Source organism: Diadema setosum, chromosome 6 (assembly GCF_964275005.1).
Source record: "Diadema setosum chromosome 6, eeDiaSeto1, whole genome shotgun sequence".
NCBI classification, from domain to species: domain Eukaryota; kingdom Metazoa; phylum Echinodermata; class Echinoidea; order Diadematoida; family Diadematidae; genus Diadema; species Diadema setosum.
Window position 1 is genome coordinate 25,442,817 of NC_092690.1, and position 11,620 is coordinate 25,454,436.

At 35.2% G+C, this 11,620-nt stretch overlaps 1 long non-coding RNA gene across 2 annotated transcripts; it reads left to right on the forward strand.

Annotated features, from left to right (window-relative positions):
* The first annotated feature begins 227 nt into the window (after positions 1 to 227).
* Positions 228 to 10,925, forward strand: LOC140230273 (uncharacterized). 2 transcript variants are annotated; one of them, XR_011901376.1, is made up of 6 exons: positions 228 to 317; positions 1,155 to 1,238; positions 3,575 to 3,706; positions 6,089 to 6,141; positions 7,378 to 7,430; positions 10,792 to 10,925. It is a non-coding gene; the product is annotated as an uncharacterized lncRNA (long non-coding RNA). The 2 variants fall into 2 exon arrangements; XR_011901375.1 differs by lacking the exon at positions 228 to 317 and having other exon boundaries at positions 1,028 to 1,238.
* The last annotated feature ends 695 nt before the right edge of the window (positions 10,926 to 11,620 follow it).

Sequence of the window (11,620 nt, forward strand, 5' to 3'; positions counted from 1 at the left end):
TCCTAACATCACCCATGTTATGATGGGTGAGGAGGCAAAAGTTTGTTGCTGGGATAATCGTCAGGGAGCATATGCCCTGGCATGGGGTAAAAATGGGTCTTCAAGCAGGGACACGACATTTGCGACCTGGGCACCACCACCTTATAACTCACACACTGAGTTTCCCAATAAGTATGGGCTTGAGGACAACGGCGGCTGTCTTCTTATTTACAACATATCGCGGGAGGACGAGGGTGTTTATAAGTGTAAAACCTATCGCCATGCTGATTTATATAAGACCTCCCAGTATCTGTTTGAGGTGAAAATACACGTAAACGGTAAGAAAACACCTGTCTCTTTGCTATTATCATTTTCACTGCGACAGTTTTATTGGACAGAGAGTATAGTCATAGAACTTGAGCAAACTAAACCATTTTTAGGATTTCGACCATCATGATGATTATTTTATTTGCATTACAACTGATATATCGTTCTATTGTACATCTTTGAATACCAATCTTCCTTTTGTTAGCTGACAACCAAAAGAAAAAAAAAAAAGAAGATGTTTATGCTGTGCAATGGCTCCGTGTTTTAAAGGGATCGTATAGTTTTGGTTGAGACCTAATTTCAGGTTTCCAACATTTTTTGGTGAGATAATGAGAAACCTCTTATGAAATATGAAAGAGCATGTAATTCTATGAGGAATTCAATGTTTAGTTGATGAAGATTCAAGGGTTTTGAAATGGCTGAGATATCCAAAAAAGAGTGATTCTAATAAAGTGTGGGACCCACACTTTATTACGATCGCTTTGTTTTGCTTTGTTTTTGGATGTTTCAGTCATTCCAAACCCGATTTTCATCAAATAAACTTTGAATTCCTCTTAAAATGGTATGTTCTGTACTATATCAGAAGTGTTTTCGTGGTATCTTGCAAAAAGTTAAAAGCCCAATTCTCATCTCCACCAATACTGTACCATCCCTTTAATTTCTTATAGAATAATCCGTGTGGCTCGTTCGAAAGCAAAACTTATGAATAAAATCAGCCAACCACAAGCAGAGTAATTTGATGAAGAAGACGTATTATAATCATATAGACACAAAAAGACAATGCAATGAAATGGTTCCGGTTTGATTTCATTCAAGCTCTGAAGTGTCCAAACCTCGTTTCTGTATAGGGCCTACTACCGAGTCTGGTACCACAACCAATAACGTGGAGACCACCACACAAGCAACAAGTGTCTCGACTCTGGTCTTTACAGGCAAGTTACAAATAGTGCAGGTTACTGTCGCGGAACATAATTTTATACCATTAGAGAGAGATATAGATATGTATTGTTTATTATTATTATTATTGTTATTATTATCATTTATTGTTCCATACTCCGCATTTTCATACAAATTTTTTGCTTCCCATTTGATTTCGAAATACATGTATCAGTTAAACACGACAGTCAATTTGAGATGGCTCATTGAAAAAATGTATTTAAGGACGTATGATAACGGATAATATGATAAACCTATATACCAATAAAACTTGAAAACTTGCTGGGTGTATGCTGCACATGTAATAACATAAACATTTAAAACAACGTGTGAATGACGAGTAGGAAACACAAAATTGGGAGAAATATGTCATGAATGTAATAAAATTTACGGAATGCACAAATTTTGAGCAATTTCTCAAGGCCGATGTTCCGTCATTTAAGTAGTGTTTGTAATAATGACGATGATTAAAGATAATGCAATATTGGCTTTGGAAAGATATATTTCAGTTTGTGAACAACTCCAACATTTCAACAAAGAATTTACATTAATAATCATCACGAACTTTCTAAGATGAGTTACTATCAATGTAGATATCTTAATTTTGTCGAATCTATGTGGTTTGACTGTATTCCAGTCACTAATACTAAACCTGGAAGGGGCCTTTTTGTGTTACTGAAAACCATTAATCTTATTTATACTGCAATTCATTATTAAAGCGATACATTAGGATTTGAGCTAGAATTTTTAAAACCTTGTGTCATCCACCTGTCCACGAACAGAAGAAAAGACAGCAGAGAGGATGAATTCCGGAAGTCATTGATATATTTTGAATAGATAAAAGAGAACCTAATAGAGTACTGCACATCGTACACCACAGCAAATGGAGTTTATTTCAAAATCATGATTATTCACCGTATAGCAAATTGAGTTCTTCCAGTAAGATAGCTTTTGAACCACTCCAAAGCCTTTCCACGAATACCATAATGAAATTAGTTTTTACAACAGAATTTCGTAATTTATCATGCAAAAGGCCTTGGGATAGTGTGGAAACATACCGAGTTTTAATGCGACCTGTGTCTATGGCGTTCAAGTTACAACCCGTAATAAAATGTCACGATTGCTTGCATGTTATTGCAAAACCGGAATTGAATATCATTTAAAATATCACATTTCAGATATTAATTAAACGATCATAAGCCACCAGAAATGGAAGATAATAATACTGGTAGATAATTTCCAATAACTCATCCTCTCTTCCTCTCGTGTAAATTGTTTTAACTTTAGCAATTTTCATTTCAGTTAGCACAATACCAGTATGCTGGTAAGGACAAATTCAAAATGTGAAGTAATGGTGAAAGTATTTCATTGCGAAATGCATTTCATGAGATGAGAAGAAAACCCATCGTGACTTGCACCCTTCTTGGGGTTAAAGTGATTGTACAGTTTTGGTTGAGACCTAATTTCAGTTTCTAACATTTTTTTGTGTTGTTGTTGGAATAATGAGATACCTCTTATGAAATATGAAAGATCATGTAATTCTAAGAGGAATTCAACGTTTATTTGATGAAAATTGGTTTTGAAATGGCTGAGATATTAAAAAAAAAGAGCGATTCTAAGAAAGTGTGGGACCCACACGTTATTACGATGGCTTTGTTTTACTTTGTTTCTATTAATACCTGTATCAATTACAATACATTCAATTGAATCTGACATAAATGGGTTATCATTTCAATTGACCCGTGTACATCATACGTGTACATACCTTCTAAAAACTGATGAAGTGAAATTCTCGGGTGCACGTCACGAGACCGACACCCACGAGTCATACAGCCCACAAGTCATACAGCTCATTAGTCAAACAGCCCATTAGTTTCGACAATAAGCTAACAAGGCCCACGAGACCGACACATTAAGCCCCGTGTTATACATTGTATCTGTCGAACTCGTGGGCTGTTTTACGTAGCGTCGAACTCATGGGCTTAATTTGCCTAGTGTCGAACTCATAGGTTGACTCGTGAGCTGTATAACTTATGGACCTGTTTTCAATGTTGAACTCGTGGACTGTATGACACGTGGGTGTCGGTCTAGTGGGATGACCCCAAATTCTCGGCCATCCAAGTTTCACATAACCCCAGAAGGGAAAGTTTTACATTCATAGTATCGAGAAGAAATTGAGATTGATCAATATTTTCAATCAAAGAATTTAGAATTAAGAAAGTATATCTAAAGAAATAGATAATATAGGATATCATACCAGGATCCAGTGCCACAATCGCAATCACTTAAATATAAGTTGTTGGTTTTTTTTATTTCCTCCTTTCATATATAGCTAAAGAAAATCATGATGACAGAGACGCCCCACGCAAAAACCTGAAGACGATTTTATATGCAACGTTGGTGCCTGTATTCTGCATTTTCTGTGTGGTAGCTAGAATTATGTGGAAATGCCGTACCAAGACAGGTATTTGTTTTCAGCTCGTCCATATAGAGAGATGTATACTATAGGTTTTCCCTCCCAATTTCATCAGATTTGCATTCGATTTAACAATGCGATCATTCATGTTTGAGTGAATTTGAATGATCACCGAGTTCATTCAATCAAATTTCATCAGCTTGGGATATCATGAGTTTCTCAAATTAACATGTGAAAAGGGCATTCTAATTAATAGTTCACGTACAACGCATTCAAATTCCCGTCAGCATCGTCGTGAAGAAGGTTAAGGAATTCAAATTCACGATAAGGCAAACATCTACAATAATTATAATGTGCAGTGTTTTTTGTAGTTACCCATCTATTTGAATACGCAAACTTAATGTATCTTGTCATGGGACTTCTGCTTCATAATATCTGATATAGGGCCTATGAAAGCTCGTGTAACTCCTCTTTCAAACACATACATGAACATTATATTCATACACGACTTTCATGTTGCTAGAGCAGAATATTTGAATGGGGTCATCCCACTAGACCGACCCCCACGAGTCATACAGCCCACGAGTCCGACATTGAAAACAGGTCCATGAGTCGTACAGCTCATGAGTCATACAGCCCATGAGTTCGACACTAGGCAAATAAAAGCCAATGAGTTCGACACTAGGTAAAACCGCCCACGAGTTCGACAGATACAACACGGAGTTTAATGTGTCGGTCTCGTGGGCCTTGTTAGCTTAGTGTCGAACTAATGGGCTGTATGACTCGTTGGCTGTATGACTCGTGGGTGTCGGTCTCGTGACGTGCACCCAAATGAATATCTCGCATACGGACAGAATTTATGGGCCAAGCTTTTGACAACTGTATATAGCAAGACTATATCACTGGCGAAACCCTTTGGTTGAACAGGTCTACATCTGAGCCGATTGTGGCAACTTATGATATGGACATCACGGAGAAGATAAGATAGAATCAAAATGTAAATTTGAATGTAGATAACATTTTGAGATTCAATCCCTTATTGTTACATCGATATTGTACAAGAGGGTAATTTGAAGATGGAAGACAAGATTATACAGACAATACAATTCATAGAACTAAACTGAATAAGTGAAACTTTGAAATTAGAATGTAATTCTAGACCGGAATCCAATATAACATAGAGAAAAAAAAACCCGAAAGAATCCGTGGAGACGCATGGAAACTTCTTATGTTGATTCAAAGTGCGAAGTTGTATCCCTATAAAATTAATGAAATTGAAACTGGTATTTGGGACGAAATTTAACGTCTACCCAGCTGACGCGAAATTGAATGCTTACTTTGAGTTGTTAAATTAAATGAATTTCTAAATTGAATAAAATAAAATCTGAATTTCTCTCTAAATTGAATGAAATAAAATCTAAAAAGAATGACATAAAGGGAAATTGAATACTCAAAGAATCAAAATTAACCATGAGAGTAGAGCAGTGGCCAAAATCGCTTGAATTTGAACACCTTTTCATTATTTCGAATGCAACTATTATGAAATTAGGCGGGAAAACCTATATTTTATCCATTTTCAAAAGATTTCTTTTTTCAAAGAGGTTTCAAGGATATCTGAATGCAGTAGTTCTGGAGTTGCATCTCATGTAATTTACTATATAGATTTGATTATCTGTTACCATAAACAGAGAAGGGTCTTGCAAGATCGACATTTTTTTTTTTGCCAAGTTCAAGATCAAATGAGGACCGTTGTGACATAATTATGTGTGCATATGTACTGTATTATTATTACTGAATTATGTTTATATGAAAATACAATGCAGGGTTCCACATTAGCGGTTGCCGCCACTAAAAATTTGTGACAATTTGGTGGCCCGGACCGTACAACTATAAGATTCAACATGTATTGTTACTTCTGTTTATAACATGCCACTACAAATCTCTTTCGGGCACACAATTCTCAGATTTAGAGATTTTAATGGCCCGAATGGCCATGTCAAGCCCTAATATAACTATATAATAAAAAAACACACACAAGCACACACACATACACACACATGTATATATATATATATATATATATATATATATATACATATTTATAGTATATATAAATGTATATTGTATATTAAATGTGTATGTGTGTGTGTTTTGTGTGTGTGTGTGTGTGTTGGTTTTTCACGAATAAACTGTTGATCACAGACAAAATGAATATACTTGAATTCATTACCACGTAAACACGTGTAAAGCCATAATAAGTTATTAAATTGTTATACATTTTAATGCATCGCAAATGTTTGTTTTGTTTGTCCACCGCAGGCTAGAGCTTTTGATTACGTCATATCTTCCACTGCATGAATTAGCATACTGATGATTCTTCCCATTTTTCTCCATTCACTCTTGTTCAATTCTCGGGGGAAAAATATACAGTAGACGGAGAGAGGAGCGAAAGTCGGGCATTGGCTTTCTTCCCATGTTTTAAGGTAGGTATTCGATTTTACCTGTCTTTGCTGTATGTTTTCTTCCGGCAAAAAAACAAAACAAAACAAAACAAAACACACACACAAAAAAACCACGCACACACACAAAAAAAAAAACCACACACACACTAGATATGATCTCACTTTCGTCTAGAAACATAAACCAGAAACCGAAACAAAATAAATCAAAAACAAACCTTTCCCTGCTTTTTCTTATTGACTTTTTCCTGCAAAGTGCATAGATACGATATCCGGTATCACGCTGCCTTTTTATGAAAGACCGCAATTGATTAATGGCGGGGTATAACATGATTACTTTTGACTAGATAGAAAATCTAGTTACAGTGTATTTGACATTCTATCAAGCAGAACAAGCCAGATAGGTGCCAGATGTTTATTTCCATATTGAAAAGAGTCGGTAGAGATTGCCACAATAACGAAACGGTACGCTCTTTATTTTGCTGACATTTTTAATTAGTTGGCACGAAATTTGATACAAAATGATAACTTCATATGGACTTCTGGAATAGATTCGTAAACTTTTCGTCTTGCTTTGGCTATGGGATAGCTACTGTGGCTTCCGCTGAAAATTGTTGAAATGTTGAAAAATATATAATTATGTATTGTCTTTACTCATTCATTCATACATATATTTGAAGAGTTTGTTTGCAAAAACCGATAAGTCCATTTTTGAAGATTTTGAAGTACGGTCTCTGTCATAAAGTACAAAATAATACCTTTCAAATGATATATTGGTCACTACATATAAAGGTATATTTTTGAAGTTATGGTCAAAAGAAGCACACATTTTCTTATTATTCTCTTTATTTTTCTAGACCTTTAATGGCAAATATCTCCATTTGACAAATATGGACTTATCGGTTTTTGCAAACAAACTCTTCATTTTTTCTTAAACTTTATTTTTTTTGTATTTCTTTAACAATAAGATTTATCGAAAACCATATCTTGTCTTTTAGCTTTCATGGATGGATGAAATTAAAGCACAATTGAATTGAATCGAATGTTCCATTCAAAAAAACTTCTCTATAAACTGTCATTCTGTTTGTGTGTTGTATACATTCTATAAAGTTGTCAGGTTTAAGGGACACAAAACGTACATAGAACATTATGACGAGGCTATACAGTATACTATTCTGCTATAGTGCACTATAACGTCCGTAGAAATAACAGTTTGTTATTTCTTTATCTCATTGTTTGTAAAATTTCCAAACTTTGCAGATTAGAAGGGAAGTTCCCCGTGAAACTGAAGAGGAGGTCTCCATGGTCTAGAGGTAAGTGCGTTGCAAATATCAGAGTGATTAAAGTCGATATTAGCTTAAAGGGGTGGTACAGTTTCCGTTGAAATGGGGCTTCTGCAGGTTTCCAACGTTTTTTAATTATGACTTTTTGAGAAAATGAGAAATCTCTTATGAAATCATGAAAGAGCATACAGTTCTAAAACGAATTCAAAGTCGTTGCTTGTGTTTTTTTTTTTTATGAAAATCGATTTTGTAATGGCTGAGATATCCAAAGCAAAGCAATGCTTATAAAAAGTGGGACCCACCCTTTTTATTAGGATCGCTTTATTTTACTTTGTTTTGATATCTCAGCCGTTTCAAAACCAATTTGTATGAATAAACTTTGAATTTCTCTCAGAATTGTATGCATTTTAACATTTCACGAAGTGGTTTCAGGTATCTTGCTAAAAGTTAAAAACTGAATCCTCTCCTTAACCGATGATAATATATACATTCCCTTTAAACCAAAAGTTAAAGAGTGACTGTAACGGCGATAGTACCGTAGAATCATTTCATTTTAGTTTCATTTTATTTCAACCCTTGCTCAGCCAGCTAGGGCTGTTATTCTACAAATACGTACATACAATATAAAAGAAAAAAAAATAGTGAGCCTCATCAGACTAAAAGGCGATAAGGCTGACATTGACACAAAAGGGGGATTACCGCAGTATGGGGATTGAAATCAAAGTTGTTTGTGTTGAGTTATACATAATACACCATTGTGTCTACGGGAGAATAGCGCGCAGTGTAGACAAAAGGTACCACCCTGCGACAGACATTGATGAGCATGACTCATCTATCTAAAATGCAACATGCAATGTCAAAGATCATGTTGCAGTGTGTACATAATCATGCGTGTAATTCCCTATAACGCTGTACATCAGCATTTTGTAGGCCTAGGGTACTATTCCCGTGCCAGGCAGATGTGTGTACTTAATAATAATAATAATAAATCATTTATTAAGCGCAGAAACTATGTCTATATATTCTACTGCGCTTCAAGAGCTCTTAAATTCCTATGTTGCACAATGCTGCATGGGAAGAACAAAAAGAAATAAGCCCATGCTAAAACAAAAAAGTTTTCACTTTTGATTTAAAACTATTTAAAGTCTGACATTTCCGAATGTCTAATGGTAATCTATTCCACAACCTAGGGGCTGCACAAGAAAATGATCGGTCACCTAAGGTAACTTTTGTTTTGATTTGGGGTATCTGCAATGTCAATCTATCATTTGTACTGCGGAGATTATGGCTATGAGTCTGAGATTTAAAGTTCAATAATTCACTGATATAACCAGGTGCCTGACCATTAAGAGCTTTATAAACCAGCATCAATATCTTGAAATCAATTCTTTGGCGAATGGGCAGCCAGTGCAATTCCTTTAGAAGTGGTGTAACATGAGCAAATCTTGGGAGATTACAAATCAATCTTGCACACGTGTTTTGAACCCGCTGCAACTTAACTATCTGTGAATCCGGTAATCCGTACAACAGACTGTTGCAATAATCTAATTTGCTTATAACACATGCGTGGACAATCGTCTTCATGCTGTCCTGATCAAAATAATAACGGATGCGTCTCAAATTATATATCATATAATATGCTGATTTACATACACTTGTAACCTGAGATTCCATATTCAAATGGGTATCAAAAAACACCCCCAAGTTTCTCACATTATTGGATGGTTTTATAACAGTATCAGCGAGTGATATACCATTTGATTCAAATTTAGAAACTTGCCGTGGAGTGCCAATGACTAACAATTCCGTTTTCTTATCATTTAACATCATTTTGTTTTGTAATGTCCAGATTCTAATGTACTCAATACATGATTCTAACACAGTTATACAGTAGTCTTCATTTGGTGTACTAGTATTAGGGCGGAATGACAAATATATTTGTGTGTCATCTGCGTAACAGTGACAAGTGATAGCAGGAAACTCCTTTTCAATATTTGTGAGGAGTCTACTTGTGTACAGTGTAAACAGTAGGGGACCTAAACGTGACCCCTGTGGGACACCAAAAGGTACCGTGAACACATCAGAGACAATGTCTTCCATTTCAACTGTCTGTTTTCTGCCAGACAAATAAGAGTTAATCCATTCCAAAACTTTACCGTCAATCCAAAAATGGGTTTTCAGAGTTTTTGCTAGGCAGAAATGATCAATAGTGTCAAAAGCGCCACTGAGATCAAGTAAGAGCAGTAAGTTGATCTTCTGGTCATCCATTGCCATCAGGAGATCATTTTTAATTCGAACGAGTGCTGTCTCAGTGCTATAAAAATTTCGGTAAGCAGATTGATTGAATGGAAGAAGTGAGTTAGACTCAAGGTGTTCAAGGATTTGTTGGGTAGCAGCGCCTTCTACTAACTTTGAAATGTATTGAAGATTACTAACAGGCCTCAGATTACTGAATTCTGTTTCAACACCGGACTTCTTCAACAGTGGTTTAACAAGAGCAACCTTCCACAGAGCACTTAACTCTACACATGAATCTGAAAATATAGTGACCATTATGTTTTCACAAGGAGAATGATACTCAGGGGGATTTAATTGCCGAATTGATCTGAGGGGTTAGAATGGGATAGTGATGATGCTGATGTAGCTGCTCTAAACACAAACCTGTTAGGATATTGATATTTTTATACTCTCTAAAAAATCGAGTGAAAATATATGTTAACTCTTGAAGGAGTGAATAAAAAAAGAGTGAATTTAGAGTTATATCTTTTTTTTTTTTTTTGTATTCACTCCTTCAAGAGTGAATATTTTCACTCGATTCTTTAGAGAGTATCATAGGAAATACATCACCCGCTACGCTTTTCTCGTTATTCCATAAATTTCGCAAAGTATAACGTCGGTATTAGGTGTGCATTTCATGATACCGTAATAAATTGTGTGCTTAATGATCTATGATAATTGTAAGTTGGAATAATCTTTAGATAATGATGGCTCAACTCTAAAATATCATACTGCAATGTCTCATGAAAGCTCTCATGAGAATTTCTTTTCCTTGAACGTATGCTCAGGAAGTTAAGGGTGTTGAAATATATCAACACGTTCTAAGGTGCCTTCAAAATAAGAGAGAGACATAAAAATGTAAAGGGTTCATACTTGTATGTTGTGGACCTTTGAACTTGTTGATCCTTGCGATGTATTACTGTAATGGAAAGACGTAGGATTGAACAAAATGTAATGATGATTGTAACATAATCCTATTAATGTGTATTTGTTTGGGGGGGGGGGGAGGTGAGGGAAGGGCTAGTCTCTGTAGGAGTGGAATAATTCTAAAGAAGGCTCCGAATATTATCCCAAGATAATCAGCATTGATTTTTATTTACCTATTCTTCTTCAGGGAACATGGTCTCCATGAGGGTGTCTGCAACAACAAGCTGTCTTGGAGCCCGAAGCCTGGATCATGATGCATATATGAATTTTTTTGGAAGATATTTGAAAAGCATGAATAAAACATGTGCATTACTTTGATAACCCGAGTATGCAGTCTTCTTAATTTGGCTGGAAGTACTGGAAATTGGAAATAGACATTGGAAACAGAATGTATATGAGCACTTGCCATTTAAAACAAATATAATGTATATACATGTATATATATATATGTATATATATATGTATGTATATATATATATATATATATATATATATATATATATATATTTATTTATATTTACATTAGTTTGTTTATATTATGTGTGTTTGTGTGTGTGCACGTGCATGTGTGTGTGCGTGTGTGTTCTTGCCTACGAGTGTGCCCGTGTAGAATGTAGAGACTACATCAGAGACCTACGAACAAACATGTGTATGATAAAGTTCAACGCACACACACACACACACACATATATATATATATGTATATATATATATATATATATGATAAAGTTCAACGCACACACACACACACATATATATATATATATATGTATATGTATATATATATATATATATATATATATATAGAAATAGCAGTAATAATGTCACAACAGAGGAATGCATTGAATGCCAATTGCCTTGATTTTAATTTTAAATCCGAATTTTCCGAGGCCTCTCCCTTCGATCGTCAGGGATGAAAGTGCTAATGAATTTTCACAGTGATATTATTTCTTAAATAGAAAATTCATTAGCACTTTCATCCCTGACCAAGGGGGAGGCCCCCGAAAATTCGGAAT